Below are 14,563 nucleotides of genomic sequence, written 5' to 3'. Positions count from 1 at the left end.
TTGCAATACAATGTGTTTAATCAATGTGACTTGAACAAATACATCAATATTAAGAAATGAAAAAATGAAATAAACACCTACAAATAATGATTGAAAGAGAGATTCTAATTCAAAGCATAGATTCAGAGTGAATTAAAGCTGAAGATCCTGAGGGACAGAGTAATATATCAACCATGCAGGAAAAAAGACACAACCTCAGAATCTGTGGGTATAATTAATAAAAATAGGGTGAATGTGAGTTGTGGGCAAATTGTTCTTACAAAATGATAGGATAAGTGATAGTGTTTTAAATCTTCTGAATTCAGCCTAAATTGAATATTGAGCTCCATAGTAAAAAATGAATAAAGTTGATTATTTATTTCTAATTTTATTAGAAAAAGCAGTGCATCTGGGGACCAAATGACTTTAGAACACATTATAGACAATAACTCTTTAATTCTTTAACATAGGTGGAGACAGCAATCATTATCCCATTTAGCAGATCTTAAAAATTGAGGCAGTAAAAACTAATGGTTCGTCTAACGTTTCAACATTAGAGTGTCATGTTGAATTTCAGTTCATAGCTACATGTTTTTTTCCTGCATCTACTACATTTATTATTACATAATCACAATTATTACATAACTTATATTATGAACATGAGTTTCAACATAGTGAGAGAAGCCTCACACTCCACATTCTACAATAGATTTCTCTCCTGTAATCATCCAATTATGGGTAACCAGAAAGGCCATGAATACAGCACTAGGTCTTAAATGTGGACATTTCTCCCATTAATTTATTCAAAAAGTGCTGTATTCATGGTCAGGGAGTTGGTTCAGATTCAAGAATGGACTGACTAAGGAAAGACATAAATTCAAGGCCAGATTAGAATCTTAAAGGAAGTATAGTACCCTACAAAGCAGAGAAAGTGGTTTTGTGGTGGCAAAATTGTAGCAAATACCAATTTGATGACTCCTGAAAAGTCACATAGAAGCAGTTTCTCAAAAAATTAAATCAAGATTTAGAAGAAATATTAGTGATATATAATCATTTTTCCTCTTGTATGCCACTTCCCATAGATTTATTTCTTTAATTTTAGTTATTTTTTGTTCATGGATATCCCAAATTCCACTCTCCCTCCACTAAGAAAGTTCCAGTCTCAAAGTTGTTAAAGTAAAAACAATTGTTGTTAAAATGGAAAATAGAAGCAATTTTTATCATTGGCCCACCGCAGTTTGGCTCAGTTTTTCGAGTCTCTGCTCTAGTGAGAATGAAGCCAGACCACACACTGAGGCTGAATTACAACACTTCAAAAAGAAGAAAAACACTAATGGAAAAAGTCAAATGGGTTTCCAAATGGGAGGTGGCAGACAGTGCAGAAACCTCTTAGCACAGCTCTTATGAGGACTAAACTCTGAATCCAAGAGCCCAACACGCAATCATGAGTTTGCATTCCCATTCTTCTGTGGCTATAGAACAGGAAATGTCCATTCAGCTGTAGACTGTACTAGAGTCCATCAGCTTGAGTGGAAAAGCATGTTTAGAGCCTTTCACCACAATCCCCACTTTTTGCGAATTGATCCTGCCATTTATGAAAATAAAAATGAGTGCTGCATGGGATATTTTCTTCTTTAAGATTATTTCAGTAAGTGAATGAATAAATTGGGGAGTGAATGATTGGAAAGAAAACCTTAAGTTGGTAGTGGTCAAAAACCTAACTTCTGGTATCTTGGACACAAATGCAGCTTTCTAAGTCCTAGAATCCAAGTAAGTGTTGATAAATCAAATTGTGGGAAGGGTACGAGTGACGGTGTATTTTAGGGAAAAGTCAGAAAAGGTACTTAATTCCGTCTGAAGTATTCTCCATCTTTGTCTCTGGCCTAGGCGCTTAGGGTATAGTAGTAAGCAAAAGAAGATACTGTCCCTTCCTTCAGAGAGACAGATCTAAATTTAAAAACAGCCCCACAGATACAAAATTAGAATTGCTGTGAGTACTGGTAAAGAGGGATACATGTTAATATGAGGGTGTATAAAATGTGTGAATTGACTAGGGAATCAGGGAAGGCTTTTCTGTAGATTTAATGGAGTTGACCTGTACTCTGTGCTAATCAGTCTCAGAGTCGTGAAGATTTTCATATCCTAAACGCAGCTGGGCTGAGGAGGGCTTTCCAACACTATATCTTGGTTAGACCTAGGAAAGTTAGGGTCATTTGGCGAGACATGTATGCTTCCATGGCTCTTTCACAAATATTATGCAAACTTCTGAAAATCTGCACCAAACTGGGCATTTAAGGAGTCTTTTGGGGAATAGCACAGATAAGAGCTTGGGAAGAGGCTTTAAAACTCATCAGAATAAATAAAAGGGAAAAATAGAAGAAAGAGGCAATAAGGAAGAAAATGGACATTTTTAAATGGGAAGTAGAAACTAGGTGCTATATGTAAGTTATCCCATTTAATCTCCCCGCAATACTATGGGCATTGAGTGTAACTATCCCCATTTTATAGATGTGGAAACTGAGACTTCCAAGAGTTAAGTAATTGACTATGACAAATCCAGTTAATAGATATGCTAGAATTTGAACACAGGTCTCTGGCTTCAGACTCATGCTCTTAATTTTTCCATACACAGTGCTTCTTCTCTAGAGAAACCTCATTAGGCCTTATAGTGGATAATATGTGTCATTCTAAAATAAACTCTGCCTCTAATCTAGTTTAAATAAAGGGGAATGCTCTTGAGCACTCAACCCAATTGCCATTATTCCAGGAGAAAAATTACAGAGATTTGCCTTAATTCTGTGAGTCTTTGATACCATTGTTTCTGTCAGCCTAGTCATGCCCTAAACTTTTTCTTGTGAAAATAGATTGTACTCTCCCTAACTGTAGACATAGGCTCATAACCCAGGCTGGAATAACAACACATTTCTATCCTCCAGGCAAAGCACTTGTCAGTATGGCAGACATTGTGGTTTGGCTCCAATACTCAAATATAATCCATTTCTTCTCTTCCTGACTCCATCACAGAGTTTGGAAAATATGAAATAATCTTTTTCCCAATCTCCTGTGAGCTAAAAGTAGCCATGCAATCCATTTCTGGTCAATGAGATGTATATTTGCTGAATAGTACTTCTGTGAAAGGTTTGCTTCCCCAGTAACAAAGAACAGACTCAGTTGGCTTGTCCTTTTGACTATTTGTTCTCTTTCCAGCATGAAATTCAGATGTAATACCTGGAGATGCAGCATCCATTCTGTAACCAAAAAGCAATGAAGGCATAAGCCAACGTTGAGGATGTTGGAACAGAAAAATGGAGAGAGCTTAGGATTTTGAGTCATTTGGCTGGCGATTGACTATGTTCTCTTGGTTTTGTTATTGGGCGAATTCATGATCCTCCAATTGTTTAAGCCACTACTTTTAAAAAATTCTTTTCCACTATGGTTTATTACAGGATACTGAATATAGTTCCCTGTGCTATATAGTAGGACCGTGTTGTTTATCCACTCTATATATAATAATTTGCATCTTAAGCCACTATTATGAAGTTATTTTCTGTTTTACTGCCAAAAGCACTACTGAAAGATAGAGTCAGAGTTGCATATATAAAATAAGTCAGGCCGGTGGGAACCCTTCTTCAACATTTTTCTGCTTGAATTAGAAGGGTGATGCTCTTTTCAATGTTTTGTCTGAAGGAAGTGGTCATGTTCCCTCTGATTGTGGCCACCCCACAGGAACAGAATGTACCCCCAACAAAACTGAGTTTGAATATCTAGATTGATGAGGCCCCATACACCCAGGGAGGGTATGAAAAGATTAGTTATAAATCAGACAAAAGGTGTGCTAGGCCTGTACAAAACCTACAAAGCTTTGCTGGAAGTAATTAAAGGAAGTCTAAATAAATTGAGAAACATACATTGAACAGGAGTTGAAGAACTCAATATTTTAATATGTAAATTCTTCCCATATTAATTTATAGACTCAAAGAAATCAACAAGCAAAATTTCTGCAAACTATTTTTGTAGAAAATGACAAACTGATTAAAAATTTTATATAGAAATGACCTAGAATAGCCATAACAACCTTTGAAAAGAACGAACTAGTTGAAGGACTAACACTTGATTTTTAAGTCTTACTATAAAGTTATGGGAATCAAGACAGTGTGGTACTGGCATCAAAGTAGACAAATAAGTGAATTAAATATAATAAAGCACCCAGAAATAGAATCACACATATATGGACAATTGATTATTGGCAAACATGCAAAAGCAATTCAGTGGAAAAAGGAAACACACAAGGTGCTGTAACAATTGGCTATCATTATGCAAAAGATAAATGTCAACCCATACCTCACATCATATATATATGTGTATATATATGTATATACATATACATATATATATATATACACTCAATATGGATCATAGAACTAAATTTGAACCTAAAAATATACAACTTAGAGAACAAAACATAGGAGAAAAGCTTTATGACAGTGGATTAAGCCAATGTTTCTTAGATATGACCCTACTGCAGTGGATGGGTAATAGTATTTCACTGAGATTTTAGTTTTCATTTCCCTATTGATGTGGGGAATTTGAGTATCTTTTCATATGCTTATTTGTCATTTTTATATCTTCTTCAGTGAAATGTCTGTTCATCTTTAGCCCATTTATGAAGTTTTATTTTGTCTTATTGAGTTGTATGTTCTTTATACTAGATATAAGACATTTATCAGATCATTGATTTGTAAATATTTTCCTCAGTTTGTGGCTTGCCTTTTCATTTTTTAAAAATAGTTTCCCTTTAAAAGTAAAAACGTTTGATTTGATGAGGTTCATTTTATGGTTTTTTTTTTTATGGATCAGCTTTAGAAATCCTAAGAAATCTTTGCTTACCGCAAGGTTATGATGATTTTCTACTATGTTTTCTTCTAGAAGTTGTATAGGTTTAGCTCTCACATGTAGGTCTTCAATCTTTCTGAAGTGTGAGGTAAGGTTTCATTCATTTTCTGTATAGATATTCAGTTGTTTCATCATTTGTTTGTTAAAAGCTCTGTCCTTCAATCCTTCACTTATCTTGACACATTTGACAAAAATTGGCGGTTCATATATGCATTTCTGGACTCCTTGTTCTGTTTCATTGATCTGTTTGTACACCCTTAATGCCAGTATCACAAGTCTTGATTACTGTAGCTTTATTAAATTCTTAAATTGTTGTATGATGACTTTGGCTTTTACACCAGCAAAATTTTTTAGCATATTCTACGTCCTTTGATTTCCATATAACTTTTAGAGTCAGCTGTACATTTCTAAAGAGAAGGCTCTCCTTTTTTACAGCCTTCCTTCTCTTTCTTATTCTGATTCACAAATTCCTGCCACCTTGGTTTCTCTAGACTCTGATGTCTGTCTTGTTAAATCTGCAATCCAGAAGGCCACCAGGCTCCTTTTGGGCTCATCCTTCCTACCCTGAGGCCTGGAAATTGCTTCCAGGAAGTACACTGGAGCGTTTATAGGACTGACCTTGTTTGTTTCCTTTCTGTCAGGGATCCTAGGTCTCTGCTATCTGTTGTTCAATGTCTGGAAACACTTGTTGCAAATATTTTGTCCAGTTTTCTGTTTACATTGAGAAGGCAATGCCTGTAGCAGTTAATCCTTCATGGGCAGAAGCAAAATTCCTGCCAGTCATTTTAATTTTAACCCTTCTAGTGGATGTATAGTGTATCTTATTGTGATTTTAATAACTCATGAGCAAACTGTCATGTGCTTATTGTTCTTTCATATATCTTCTTTTATTAAAAGTTTATTAAATATTTTGTTCATTTAAATGGGACTGTCTTCTTATTAAGTTGTAGGAATTTTTATACATTCTAGAAGCCTTTGTCAGAAATGTGTATTGTGGGACTTCCCTGCTGGCCCAGTGGTTAAGAATCCGCCTGCCAATGCAGGGGACATAGGTTCAATCCCTGGTCTGGGAAGATCCCACATGCCACAGAGCAGCTAAGCCTGTGCACCACAACTACTGAGCCTGCGCTCTAGAGCCCGCGAGCCACAATTACTGAGCCCACATGCCACAACTACTGAAGCCCACCTACTTAGAACCTGTGCTCCGCAACAAGAGAAGCCACCGCAATGAGAAGCCTGCACACCACAGTGAAGAGCCCCCCTTGCTGCAACTAGAGAAAGCCCGTGCGCAGCAACAAAAGACCCAACACAGATGAAAACAAAAAAGAAATATGTATCGTAGATATTTTCTCCAGGTCTCTGTCATTCTTTTCTTTTTAAAATTTATTTATTTTATTTATTTATTTTTGGCTGCATTGGGTCTTCATTGATGCACATGGGCTTTCTCTAGTTGCGGTGAGTGGGGGCTATTCTTCGTTGCAGTGTGCAGACTTCTCACTGCTGTGGCTTCTCTTGTTGTGGAGCACGGGCTCTAGGCACGCAGGCTTCAGTAGTTGTGGCATGCAGGCTCAGTAGTTGTGGTTCATGGGCTCTAGAGCGCAGTCTCAGTAGTTGTGGCACATGGGCTTAGTTGCTCCGTGACATGTGGCATCTTCCCGGACCAGAGCTCAAACCCATGACCCCTGCAATGGCAGGCAGATTCTTAACCACTGAGCCTCCAGGAAAACCCTCCATGTCTCTGTCATTCTTAATCATGTCTTTTGAAGGGCAGAAGTTTTTAACTTCAGTAAAGTCCAGTTATTGATTTTCTTTTTTTATGATTCTTACTTTTTCAGTCTCAAGAGACCCTTTTCCTACCCCAAGGTCACAAACATTTTCTCCTATGTTATTTTTCTAGAAGTATTATAGTTTTAACTTCTATGGTTACATCTATAATCCACTTAAAAATTAATTGTGCATATATAGTATAGGGTAAGAGTTGAGGTATATATTTTTTCAAATGGATATCTAGTTGTACCAGCACCATTTGTTGGAAAGAAAATCTTTTCTTATTACTACTTTAACATATTTGTTAACATTGATTAACCACATGTGTGTATGTGTTCATTTTGGGGCAATCTATTTTTTCTTCCTTGATTTATATATTTATTATATTTGAAGTTATGCAGTGTAAGTCCTCCAACTTTGTTCTTTTTCAAAATTATCTTGGCTTGAAAAAAGGATCAAAAGTTCACAGGAGCAAACCTGAAGTCATTCATGCCCAACGGCCAAGAAGAAAAAAATTGAGAAAAAATTACATAATTATAATATTGAATTTTAACACATAAAATTTTTATCTCTGTACTATATAAATAAAAAATTTAAAAATATGTGTGAGGAAAAGGACAGCTCTTCCATTCAGAAGATTTCCAAATAAATGTAGAAAGAAAGAGGGAAATTCTGTAACATTTTGCCATAAATGAATGTTGAATTGTATTATCTTTTGAGGTGATCATGTGGCACTCTTTTTAATTTGTGAATGTGATGAATTAAATGGCAATAATACTTACATAATAAATATGTAAAAAAGCAATAATACTTATATAATATTATGTATATATTTATAAAATATAAGTATATTAGTATCTTTTAAATAGACTTATATTTTTAATACCAGTAGCAATAACAATAATTATATTAATAATGATACAATGTTATATATATTCTTGATATAAAGACTTTATAATAATTTTTCCTCTTTATCATGATTAGAGTCCTTGATCAAAATCTAATTTTTCTGATATTAATATAACTATTCCCACTTCCTGTTAGAGTTTAAATGTTATATCTCATTCCATTCTTACCCTTTTAAAAAATTTGAAATGTATTTCTTGTAGACAGCATATAGTCATATTTTGCTTTTTTATATACAATCTGACATCCTAATCTTTTAATTGGATTGTTTAATATGTTGATATTTAATATAATTATCAATATTTTTTAGTATAAACTTACACCATGTTTTTAGTAGTGTTCAACATGATACATTAACTTTTTTTGTCTTTTTTCTTCTTTCCTGAATTATCTGAATACTTTTACATATTCTATTTCCACTATATTACCTCATTATATATAACATATTTAAAAAATTTTTTAGCTTGTACTAGGGTTTCATCTATATAAATTTAATATATCATAACATATTTAACATACTACCTCAAATTTATGTATATATAACAATCTCACTATGATATACTTTGATTTCCCCCTCCATCCTTTATTCAGTTGTTTTCATACATTTTTCCTACATGTGCTACAAACCCCACAATTCATTGTTATTAATTTTGCCATAAAGAGTCAATTATCTTTTAAAGAAATTAGCAATATGAAAAAATATTTTATATTTACCCATGTAGTTACAATTACCAGTGCTCTTACTCCTATTTGCAGATACAAGTATTCATGTGGGATTTTTTCTCTTGCCAGAAGAACCTTCTTTAATATATCTTGTAGTGCAGGTCTTCTGGCAACAACTTATCTTTCTTTCATTCCTTTTTATTTTGTCTTTACTTTCAAAAGATGTTTTTATTGAGTTTACATTATTCTTTTTCAGTACTTTAACAATACCATCTCATGGTTTACTTTCTTATAAAGTTTCTTAAGAGCAGTATGCTGTCATACTTATTTTATTCCTTTGTATATAGTATGCATTTTTTCTCTCTTCTTTTGAAATTTTCCCTTTTATTGTTAGTTTTCAGCAATTTGATTATGATGCACTTTGATATTTGTGGTAGGCAGAATAATGGCACCCCGAAGATAAACATACTGTAATACCCAGAACCTGTGAATATGTTACCTCTCATGGCAAAGGAAAATTAAGGTAGCCCATGGGATTAAGGTTGCTAATCAGTTGACCTTAAACTAAGGTAATTATCCTGGATTATTTGGGAAGATTCAATGTACTCACAAGGGTTCTTAAAAGTTTAAGAGAGACTCAGAGAACTAGGGGAAGATGTGACCATAAAAGAAATTTTCAGTGAGATACTATGTTGCTAGTCTTGAAGATATGGAAAAAGGTCCATGAGCCAAGAAGTATGAGTTGCCTCTTGAAGATGGAAAGGGCAACAAAACAAATTCTTCCCTAGAACTTTCAGAAAGGAATTCAGCCTGCTGACACCTTAATTTTAGCCAAGTGAAATTTGTGCTGGATTTTTGATATACAGAATTTTAAGATAATAAGTCTGTGTTGTTTTGAGCCACTAAGTTTGTAGTAATTTGTAAAAGCAACAGTAGAAAAATATCAGAGTGTAATTTTTTGTGTGTTTATCCTCTTTGTGGGTTGTTAATCTTCATGTATCAATGGAGCCATTGTTTTCATTAACCTTGGAAAATGGTCATTATTTCTTTTAATCTTTCTTATGATTCTCACTTCTGGGACTCAAATAACACTGATATAACCTCACAAATCCCTGAATGTTTGTTTATATCTCTTTCAATCCTTTTTTTTTTTCCTGTCTGGACATTATTTTGTAGTTTCAGTTGTTATATCTTCACATTTACTGATCTTTTCTTTTGTGGTGTCTAATTTTCTGGTAATCTCATCCAGGAACATTTTTAAATCAGGCATTCTATTATTTTTTCTACAAGTTTTCTTAGATTCTTTACTATAGCTTATACTTATTTTCTCATATGTTCATGTTTTCCATTAAATACTTGTAATAATCCTTTTAAAATCATTATCTGTTATTTCATCTTTTCTGTTATTTTGGGGTTTGTTTCTAGGACTGGTTATGGGTAACATTTTCGATTTCTTCATATGTCTGCTCATTTTTATTGGATGTTAGGCACCTGTAAATTTCATATTGTTGAGTATTGTAGTTCTTTAGAAATGCTTTTAAAGGTGGTAGACTCTGGTCTAGCATATAGTTAAGTTACTTATTTTTCGGCTTGCTTTTAAGTTTTATTAGTGAAAGTTTAGGGTAGTTTTACTTTAGGGATTTTTTTTTTTTAAGTCCTGCAAATATGTTCTTCTGCTGTCTACTGAATGTCTTGAGTGTTCATTATAATCTCTCAATTCTGGCTGGCCAAAACTCAAGTCTTCCAGCCTTGTGCAAACTCTAAATATTTTTTAGTTTATTTGTCTCAGGTCTTTCTTTTCCTAGACTAGTGGATGTTTTTCCTATGTGCAGGGAACTTACAATTCAGCAACAGATTCAAGGGTATCCTATGCAGATATCTGGCACTCTTTCCTAGTATAGCTCCCTCTTTTCTTAAAATCCACTTTTCAGTTTTCACCTGCCTCCACCTCTCTGAAGCTTTATCTCTGCCTCTTCAGATAGACTACCATTCTATACTTGGGATTCCCCTCCCTGCACCATGCATCAGAAAGTGCTTCTAAAGAGAAAGCCACAAAGATAATATGACTCACTACATTTGTTTACCTTCTCTTAATATCGAAATAATAGTCCTGCAATGCTGGTTGCCCAGTGTCTGCAAACAGTTTTTATATTTTGTCCAGTTTTCTAGTTTTTTATGGGAGTAAGGTAAGGCTTATCCTGATTTCCCCATCTGGACAGGTAGCATAATTGCATTCTTTAGTTTTTAATGATAATTTATATTTTGAAGGATTACCAGTATAGTTTACCCAAAAAGGCTGTTTGCTTTCTTGTGTTTCATATATATATATTCATATATATATATACATTTTTTCACATATATATTAGATTCTCATCCAATCATAAGGATTAATTTGTGAAAAAGTGTAGGCTGCATTAAACGGTACCCCTTAAACATTTTTGCTTTAATACTCTTTTTGAATTTAGTAAAAAAAAAAAAAAAAAAAAAAATATGGTCACTGGTAATTTGAAAAGAAATGCATTGAATCTATAGATTGCTTTGGGTAGTATGGTCATTTTAACAATATTCATTCTTCCAATCCAGGAACCCAGTATATCTTTCCATCTGTTTGTGTTGTCTTCAGTTTCTTTCACCAGGTGATGGTGGCCTCATAGAATGAGTTCAGAAGTGTTCTTTCCTCTGTAATTTTGGAATAGTTTCAGAAGGATTGGTGTTAACTCTTCTCTAAATGTTTGGCAGAATTCACCCGGGCAGCCATCTGGTCCTGGACTTTTGCTTGTTGGGAGTTTTTAAATTACTGATTCAATTTCAGAACTGGTAATTGGTGTTCATATTTTCTGTTTCTTCCTTGTTCAGTCTTGGGAGATTGTACCTTTCTAAGAATTTGTCCATTTCTTCTAGGTTGTCCGACTTATTGGCATATAGCTGCTCTTGGTGGTCTCTTATGACCCTTTGCAGTTCTGTGATGTCAGTTGTAACTTCTCTTTTTTTATTTCTGATTTTATTGGTTTGGGCCCTCCCCTTTTTTTTCTTGATGAGTCCAGCTAAAGGTTTATCAATTTTGTTTATCTTTTCAAAGAACGAGCTACATGTAAAAGAATGAAACTAAAACATTCTCTAATCCCATATACAAAAATAAACTAAAAATAGATTAAAGACCTAAATGTAAGACTGGATACTATATAACTCATAGAGGAAAACATAGGCAGAATATTCTGACATAAATTGCAGCAATATTTTTTTGGATCTGTCTCCTAGAATAATGGAAATAAAAACAAAAATAAACAAATGGGACATAATTAAACTTAAAAGCTTTTGCACAGCAAAGGAAACCATAAACAAAATGAAAACACAACCTACGGACTGGGAGAAAATATTTGCAAATGATACAAGGGGTTAATTTCCAAAATATACCAACAGTTCATATAGCTTAATATCAAAAAAACAAACAACCCAATAAAAAAATGGGCAGAAGACCTAAATAGACATTTCTCCAAAGAAGACATACAGATGGCCAAAAGGCACATGAAAAATGCTCAATATCGCTAAGTATTAGAGAAATACAAATCAAAACTACAATGAGGTATCACCTCACACCAGTCAGAATGGCCATCATTTAAAAGTCTACAAATAATAAATGTTGGAGAGGGTGTGGAGAAAAAGGAACCCTCCTACACTGTTGATGGGAATGTAAATTGGTGAAGCCACTATGGAGAACATTATGGAGGTTCCTTAAAAAACTAAAAATAGAACTACCACATGATCCTGCAATCCCACTCCTGGGCATTTATCCAGACAAAACCTAATTCAAAAAGATACATACACCTCAATGTTCATAGCAGCACTATTTACGATAGTCAAGACATGGAAGCAATCTAAGTGTCCATCAACAGGTAAATGGTTAAAGAAAATGTGGTACATGTATACAATGGAATGTTACTCAGCCATAAAAAAGAATAAAATAATGCCATTTGCAGCAACATGGATAGACCTAGAGATTATCATATTTAGTGAAGTTAGTCAGAGAGAGACAAATACTATATGATATCACTTATATGTGGAAGCTAAAAAAATGATACAAATGAACTTATTTACAAAACAGAAACCGACTCACAGGCATAGAAAACAGACTGATGGTTACCAAAGGGAGTAGTGGAGGGTGGGGGAGATAAATTAGAAGCTTGGGATTAAAATATACACAATACAATATATAAAATAGATAAACAAGAAGGACTTACTGTATAGCACAGGGAACTTTACTCAATATCTTGTAATAACCTATAGTGGAAAAGAATCACTTTGCTGTGCACTTGAAACTAACACAACACTGTCAATTAATTATACTTCAATTTTTTTTAATTTAAAAAATAAATAAATATTTAGTAAATATATATATATCTTTGCACATTTTCAAGTTAACATAAATATTTTATCAAATGTTCGATTATTTTTGCAAGAGGTAGGATTTCTAGTATATTGCAAAAATTGGCATTAAAACAATCTCCTATTTTAAATGTTTAGTGTTTTAATAAATGTTGTAGTGATTTGATATCCTCTATAATCTATTTTTTTTAAATGTGTATACCAGTTCTTTTTGAAGCTAATTTCTACCAAAGACTGTTGTGTCATAATGTAATATATTTTTAGCCTTGAATGATTTTATTGACTTCTGTATTATACTTCTCTGTCACAATAATAAGCACTGAAATTGAAAGTTAAGTTTTTTTCCTCATTTTCTGGAATATAATATCCTCAATTTTAAAAAGCATTTTCTACATATTATTATAATTATTGATATTATCCTAAAAATTGTTCTAAGTAACATAAAATACACATTTTGTTAAGTAATTATTAAACATTTAAAGAGAAGATTTTTATGAAACGCATTTCTTAATGAGGTGGATAGATTTTGTTAGTTTTTGTTGTTGTTGTTTTGTTTTAGCTAGTTCTTGTATCCTTGGATGCATATTTCTATTATTAGGATAAGAAGGGCCTCAACATTTATTACCTGCCCGTTTTTCATTTTTATAGAACTAAGCCCTGAGGAGTCATGTACTCATAAATATGAGAAGTGAAATGAAGGGAATTTTATTTTAACCATGTCACTCAATTCTTTGTACATCTTCTGTGTTACATGCCAAAAGTGACATGGTGATTTATCATTAAAATTATTTTTGATGATCCATAAGTGGAAAACTGGATTATAGTTTACTTCAATGTTCCTGATTATAAAGAATTTGAAGCCATCTGATCTGCAAAGAACGTTTGTTAACTAGTAGTGTCATTTATTTTCACTGGTGTCATAACACCAATATTTAGAATATTTTTAATTGTTCTTTTTTCACCTCCCTAGAGGTTTGAACACCAAGAGTTATGAATAAAAGAAAGATTCAATCAATATTTCTGTTGTAAAACAGAAAAAACAGCTATTAATTCCTTGACTATAGGCATTTTCTTAGACGATTTTAGGAAAGAATATAGATTGAAGTTGAGGATCTGGAAATACATACTATTTTTGAAGCTATCCATATCCATGCATTACTTGGAAAATCTTTATGTACCCTGTGTAGTCACAGATCACAGAACCATAAGACTCTGGGTGTGTGCATCTACTAAGAACAGTTCTAGACATTGTACAATATAGAGTGTAAGATGTGAAATTCTGCTTTCTATAAGACCACTTTATTTGGAAGCAAAAGACTGCACGCTTAAACTCTATAAATATTCTATTTATTATTACAGCTGAGACAAATGAAGCTCAGAAAAGTAAGGTAGTATGCCCTGTTTCACGGGTGGTAAGTGTTGGACCTGGAACTCAGACCTGGGCTTCTGTTATTCCAGAGTCCATACTACTTTTATATATACTATCTTTCAAGTGGGCAGAAAAATAATTACATTTGACAAACTTCATAAATGTAAGCTACTAGCTGAGTAGTTATTCACTGGAAGTCTATGTAAAGAAAGAAAAAACAAACTTAAGCTTGAAAAATGTGGAGGATTTTTATAGGTAAAAACAAAGACCTAAATAAACTAGAGAATAGTACAAAGAAGTTGGGAGTGTGTAAGGCACATTGTAGGGGAAAGGGGAAACCAAAACAGCTATATATGGAGTTTAATTGGAAAATAGAGAAAGTTGGCAAGTTGCTGTTGAGTCGGGTATGGGAAAATCTTAAACAATGATTCAGTCCTTAAGAATTAGGAGTCTCTGATGGGTTTTGAACAGGGGACATGATAAAGTCATGTTTTAGGAAGAATTATCTGGTAGTTGCCTGCAGTACAGTTTGAAAACAGCTTTGACAAGACTACCTAAGTAGGCTGTTGTAATAATCCAGATGTGAGATTATAATGGAATAGG

The sequence above is a fragment of the Eschrichtius robustus genome, chromosome 8 (assembly GCF_028021215.1).
Source record: "Eschrichtius robustus isolate mEscRob2 chromosome 8, mEscRob2.pri, whole genome shotgun sequence".
NCBI classification, from domain to species: Eukaryota; Metazoa; Chordata; class Mammalia; order Artiodactyla; family Eschrichtiidae; genus Eschrichtius; species Eschrichtius robustus.
The sequence above is the reverse complement of the archived record's forward strand: the minus strand, read 5'-3'. Positions refer to the sequence as shown.